We start from the raw sequence: 7,356 nt of genomic DNA, 5'->3' as shown, positions 1-7,356 counted from the left end.
GTTCTCATTCATTTGGGGAATATAAATAATAGTGAAAGGGAAAATAAGGGAAGGGAGAAGAAATGTGTGGGAAATATCAGAAAGGGAGACAGAACGTAAAGACTGCTAACTCTGGGAAACGAACTAGGGGTGGTAGAAGGGGAGGAGGGCGGGGGGTGGGAGTGAATGGGTGACGGGCACTGGGTGTTATTCTGTATGTTAGTAAATTGAACACCAATAAAAAAAAATAAATAAATAAAATCTTAAAAAAAAAAAAAAAAAAAAGATAAGAAGCTTTTGCACAGCAAAGGATACAGGCAACAAAACTAAAAGACAACCTACAGAATGGGAGAAGATATTTGCAAATGACATATCAGATAAAGGGCTAGTTTCCAAGATCTATAAAGAACTTATTAAACTCAACACCAAAGAAACAAACAATCCAATCATGAAATGGGCTAAAGACATGAAGAGAAATCTCACAGAGGAAGACATAGACATGGCAAACATGCACATGAGAAAATGCTCCGCATCACTTGCCATCAAGGAATTACAAATCAAAACCACAATGAGATCCCACCTCACACCAGTGAGAATGGGGAAAATTAACAAGGCAGGAAACCACAAATGTTGGAGAGGATGCGGAGAAAAGCGAACCCTCTTACACTGTTGGTGGGAATATGAACTGGTGCAGCCACTCTGGAAAACTGTGTGGAGGTTCCTCAAAGAGTTAAAAATAGACCTGCCCTACAACCCAGCAATTGCACTGTTGGCGATTTATCCCAAAGATACAGATGCAATGAAACGCAGGGACACCTGCACCCCGATGTTTATAGCAGCAATGGCCACAATAGCCAAACTGTGGAAGGAGCCTCGGTGTCCATCGAAAGATGAATGGATAAAGAAGATGTGGTTTATGTATACAATGGAATATTAGCTATTAGAAATGACAAATACCCACCATTTGCTTCAACGTGGATGGAACTGGAGGGTATTATGCTGAGTGAAGTAAGTCAATCGGAGAAGGACAAACATTATATGTTCTCATTCATGTGGGGAATATAAATAATAGTGAAAGGGAATATAAGGGAAGGGAGAAGAAATGTGTGGGCAATATCAGAAAGGGAGACAGAAGGTAAAGACTGCTAACTCTGGGAAATGAACTAGAGAAGGGGAAGGACTTAGAAGGGGAGGAGGGCGGGGGGTGGGAGTGAATGGGGGATGGGCACTGGGGGGTTATTCTGTATGTTGGTAAATTGAACACCAATAAAAAATAAATTTAAAAAAATAAAAAATAAAAAATCATCATCAAAAAAAAAAAAAAGAAAGAAAACCCAAAAGCCTCCACCCCAAGATTCCTAGAACTCATACAGCAATTTCGCAGTGTGGCAGGATATAAAATCAATGCCCAGAAGTCAATGGCATTTCTATCCACTAACAATGAGACTGAAGAAAGAAAAATTAACGAGTCAATCCTATTAACAATTGCACTGAAAAGCATAAGATACCTAGGAATAAACCTAACCAAAGAGGTAAAGCATCTATACCCTAAAAACTACAGAACACTTCTGAAAGAAATTGAGAAAGACACAAAGAGATGGAAAAACATTCCATGCTCATGGATTGGGAGAATTAACATTGTGAAAATGTTAATGTTACCCAGGGAAATTTACACTTTTAAATCAATCTCTATCACAAAAGACATGAACAGAGGAAGGTATACAGAGGTATAACAAATACCCATCATTTGCTTCGACATGGAGGGACCTAGAGGGTATTATGCTGAGTGAAATAAGTCAATCGGAAAAGCACAAACATTATATGGTCTCATTCATTTGGGGAATATAAAGATTAGTGAAGGGGAATAAAAGGAAAGGAGAGAAAATGAGTGAAAATATCAGTGAGGGTGACAAAACATGAGAGACACCTAACTCTGGGAAATGAACAATGGGTAGTGGAAGGGGAGGTGGGTGGGGGCCTGAGGTGACTGGGTGATGGGCACTGAGGGGGGCACTTGGCGGGATGAGCACTGGGTGATATGCTATATGTTGGCAAATTGAACTCCGATAAAAAAAAATTTTTTAATTCAGAAGAAAAAAATACATATATAAATAAAATCTTTTTTAAAAAAGTTTTTTTTTTACTTCTACTTTCAGCAGTGGAACACAGTGACTGAGTTTATGTCATAGGGATGTTATGGAAATTCTACTCCACAGGGACAGGCTTTCTTCCACATGTAAATATAGCCTCCTTATCTTGTCTGTAGAATACCATTCCTAGTCTAAGAAAAGATTTTCTTTCCAGATACCTCATAGAGACCAGGGACTTCATATCTAACTTACTGGTTGATGGAGCTAAGTACTATTGAAATAATAAATAAATAAATAAATAAATAAATAAATAAATAAATAAATAAACTGTTGTATCACTGATGCTACCTACATGATATTCTTTTTTTTTATTTTTTTATTTTTTATTGGTGTTCAATTTACTAACATACAGAATAACACCCAGTGCCCGTCACCCATTCACTCCCACCCCCCGCCCTCCTCCCCTTCTACCACCCCTAGTTCGTTTCCCAGAGTTAGCAGTCTTTACGTTCTGTCTCCCTTTCTGATATTTCCCACACATTTCTTCTCCCTTCCCTTATATTCCCTTTCACTATTATTTATATTCCCCAAATGAATGAGAACATATAATGTTTGTCCTTCTCCGACTGACTTACTTCACTCAGCCTACATGATATTCTTATGTAGATACTCCTTCCTGTTGATTGATCTTCCCAGTGACATATACATAAAGGTTTTCATACTGGTACTGTGGGTTTGTTTGTTTTTTAATGGGGAAATTTGAATTTCAAATAGAAGACAGAGACATAGGAATATTTTTTCTTCTTCTTTCCAGTTTTATTGAAATGAAATCAACATATAAAATTATAACCAATGATTGCAAAGTGATCACCACAAAAGGTTAGTGAATACATCCATTACTTCACATAGTTACCATTTCTTTTTTTTGTAAGAACATTTACTCTGTACTCTGTTAGCAACATGCAAGTATACAACACAATATATTTGACTTATCAAAATGACCATGTTGTAATGATGTTCCCAATATACATTCATCTTATAACTGAAGGTTTGTAGGATTTCACCAGCATCTTTTCATTTCCCCAAACCCAAGCCACAGGCAAACATCAACCTACCCTCTATTTCTGTGAGTTCAGGTTCTTGTATTTACATATAAGTTAAACCATGCATGATTCGTCTTTCTTTCTCTGATTAATTCACTTGGTATAATGCCCTTGGAGTCCATTCATGTTTTAGAAAGGAAAAGAAAAGATATCTTCCTTTTTTATTTGTTGAATTCCACTCCATGAATATGCCATTATTATTAATTCATCTGACAATGTTTCCTTGTCTTGGCTATTGTAAATAATGCTGCAATGAATGTAAGAGTACACATACCTGAGATATTCACAATTACCTTGGAATTAAACCACTCAATCATGAACAGTCAGTGGGTGAAAGAAGAAACCAAAAAGGAAATTTGAAAGTCTTCAGTTAAATGAAGATGGAAATACGGCCTATCAAAACTTATGGGATGTTGCAAAAGCAGCTCTAAGAGGCAAGTTTATAGTAATAAATGCCTACATTAAGAAAAACAAATGAGGTTAAGTAAATAACTTCACTTTATGATTTAAAGACCTACAAAGAGAAGAATAAACTGAGGCCAAAGCAGGAGAGGAAAAGAAATAAATATCAGGGCAAACATAAATGATATATGGACCAGAAAAAACAATAGAAAAGATTAACAAAGCTAGGAGCCAATTTTCTGAAAAGCTAAGCAAAATTGACAAACCTTGAGTAAACCAAAGAAAAGGGGTGGGGGAGAAGATCCAAATAAATGAAATCAGTAGCAGGACACCTGGGTGGCTTAGTTGGAAAAGCATCTGACTCTTGGTTTCAGCTCAGGTCATGATCTTAGGGCCCCATTTAGGCTCCATGCTCACTGCAGAGTCAGCTTGTCTTTCTCCTTCAGCACCTTCCCCCTTCTCTCTCTCTACCTCTCACTCATTCTCTCTCTCTCTCCTAAATAAATACATACATAAATAAATAAATAACTTTTTCAAAAATTGTTAAAATAAAAAATTAAAATGCAGGAAACATATTACCTTATAACAAATATCATAGAAAGACAAGAATCCTAGGAGAGCACTATGAACAACTTCCCTCCAACAAATTGGACATGGATAAATCCTTATAAACTTATAAACCACCAGGCCTAAATCAAGAAGAAACATAAATATGAACAAACCAATGAAGACTAAGGCCATTAAGACAGCAATCAAAAGTCTCCCATCAAAGTAAACCCCAGGACCAGAGAACTTCCCAGGTGAACTCTACTAAACTTTTAAGAAGAATTAATAAAAATCCTTCTCAAACTCTTCCAGAAATATACAGAGGGGGCCATATTTTCAGCCTCATTTTACAAGGCCAGCATTACACCGATAGCACAGTCAGAAAAGGTCAGTACAAATATCCAATATCCCTGATGAACATAGACACAATGTTTTTCAAAAAGCTATTAGCTAGCTGAATGACACAGCACACTGAAGGGATTATATGCCATGATCAGGTGCAATTTATCCCTGAGATCTGAGGATGGTTCAGCATAAACAAATCAATAAATGTGATACAACCCATTAAGAGAACAAAATATAACAATATTATGATCATCTCAATAGATACAGAAAAACTTTTGACAAAACACAATATACTTTCATGATAAACAACAACAACAACAAACCTTCAACAAACTGATTGTAAAAGGAATATACCTCAACTTAAAAGAGGGCTATACATGTCAAACTCACAATAGGGAGGTTAGAAAGGTTAGAAAACTTTTCCTTTGCCATCAGGAGCAAGACAAGGGTGTCCACTCCCACCACTCCTATTCGACATAATACTGCACGTCCTAGCTGGAGCAATCAGGCAAGACAGAGAATAAAATCCATCTAAATAGAAAGAAAGAAGTAAAATTATTTATTTACAGATGAGATGAACTAAATATAGAAAATCCTGCAGACTCAACCCTTAAGAACACACTCACCAGGATGAGCACTGAGTCATGTGTAGAATTATTGAATCACTACTTTGTACTGTACTGTATTGCTGTTGATTTTGTGTCCTGCACCAATAAAACTTGATTGAATTGAACATTACACTTGTGGTAGACCTTTTGCAGAGATGTCCCCAATTCACTTATCTCTGTATTCATGTACTTTGCAATGTGACTGTGAAGCTCCTCCCATTGAGAGATGGAGATTATTCTCCCACTTTGAATCTGACCTGAAATTAGTGGTTTATTTGCCTTTGCTAAAAGTGTACAATGAAAATGACAGTGTGCTTCAAGGGACTTTGGTGTGTTTCTGCTGCTGTCTTGTAACCTGGCCTCTGCCATATATACAAATCCAGGCTAGCTTACCGTAGGAGGAGAAAACAAGTGAAGCAGAGCTCAGTTGCTCTTACATGGACCAACTTAGACCAGCCTACCACCAGCAAGCCTCCAAATGTGAGAACACAGCCAGGATTAACAGAGTACTTCCAGCTGACCCACAGCTGACCATAGCCTCATGAGAAGGCCAGCAGAGACTAGAATATTTTCCCAACATAGGCCACCATGCAATTTTAAAAAAATCATAATCTTATATCTTTTACCTCTGGCATAGCTTCTTCAGCACAAACAGCTGATACAATAATCAATGTAAACAGAACTGAGAATATTAAAAATAATCTACTGCTTCTTATTTTTGATATTTGTTCTGATATTTGAAAGCAGTATTCATAATGGCCTGGTTAGTCACATTTATTTCAGGTAACTGTACTAAAAAGTGACTACCATTGAGATTCCCTTCCAGGTAACTGGTACAGGTTGGAAAGGCCTGTGTACTTTTGCAGAAATAACTTGTGGGAACCTCAGTCACATGTTTCCAGTCTCAGAGCATTACTAGGCTGGAATTCCAGTCTTGTCTGAGTTAGCTTGCACTCACAGGGTAGAAGAGAGTTTAGGGCATAAAGAATGAAACATATTAATGACAGAGTGAATACACAAATGGTTCACTCACACTGTAACATTTATGGCAATATTTTTAAAGGGGGAGATATTAAGTTTAGAACCATGGAAGGAGTAATATTAGAAATTTTCAAAGAGAAACAGCAAAATCATCCAATTAAATAATACAAAACCTACCACAAAATTCTTCAATTAATAAAACTCTTTTTTTAAAGATTTTATTTATTTATTCATGACAGACACAAAGAGAGAGAGAGGCAGAGACACAGGCAGAGGGAGAAACAGGCTCCATGCAGGGAGCTCGACGTGGGACTCGATCTGAGGTCTTCAGGATCATGTCCTAGGCCAAAGGCACTGCTAAACCACTGGGCCACTGGGGCTGCCCCAATTAATAAAACTCTTTAACATGACAAATACCCACCATTTGCTTCAACGTGGATGGAACTGGAGGGTATTATGCTGAGTGAAGTAAGTCAGTCGGAGAAGGACAAACATTATATGTTCTCATTCATTTGGGAAATATAAATAATAGTGAAAGGGAAAATAAGGGAAGGGAGAAGAAATGTGTGGGAAATATCAGAAAGGGAGACAGAACGTAAAGACTGCTAACTCTGGGAAACGAACTAGGGGTGGTAGAAGGGGAGGAGGGCGGGGGGTGGGAGTGAATGGGTGATGGGCACTGGGTGTTATTCTGTATGTTAGTAAATTGAACACCAATAAAAAAAAAATAAAAAAAAAATAAAAAAAAAAATAAAAAAAACACCAAATATCCCACACTTTAAGGAGTGGATGTTCATATCAAAACACATTTTCCACAATAAAATATGGTATTATAGAAAATTTTATTTCATCCTATTTCATGTCTTCTATGCCAAGCCCTTGTTTAACCAATTGGTTTATGCAGATTTGTCTTCTTTGTAGATTATACCTGGAGGGTGTTTTTCGTAAGCAATTTTGGCCTTACTATTCTGTGCCAGGGATACTCTGGATACTGTGCTAATGAAGGAATATGATCTTAATGAGTATCGTAAAGCCCCATGACTAGCTAAAAACAAACTAGTAGGTTAAAGTGTATATTATCAAGAAGAGCATTTAAGGTAGTAATGTAGAAAGGAATGATAGACACAGAGTGAAAGCTGTGATCTCAGATTTCCTCTACAATAAAATTATAAAAATGGCCTCAGTTACCAGTGTAGTTTATTTCATAAAATTAGGACAATTCATCACTATATAAGGCAAATGGGAATCTCAAAATTGTTTCTTACTGAAGGTTGGGACTCACTTTGGTAGAAAAAAAAAAAA

Source organism: Canis lupus, chromosome 19 (genome assembly GCF_048164855.1).
Source record: "Canis lupus baileyi chromosome 19, mCanLup2.hap1, whole genome shotgun sequence".
Taxonomy (NCBI): domain Eukaryota; kingdom Metazoa; phylum Chordata; class Mammalia; order Carnivora; family Canidae; genus Canis; species Canis lupus.
The sequence above is the reverse complement of the archived record's forward strand: the minus strand, read 5'-3'. Positions refer to the sequence as shown.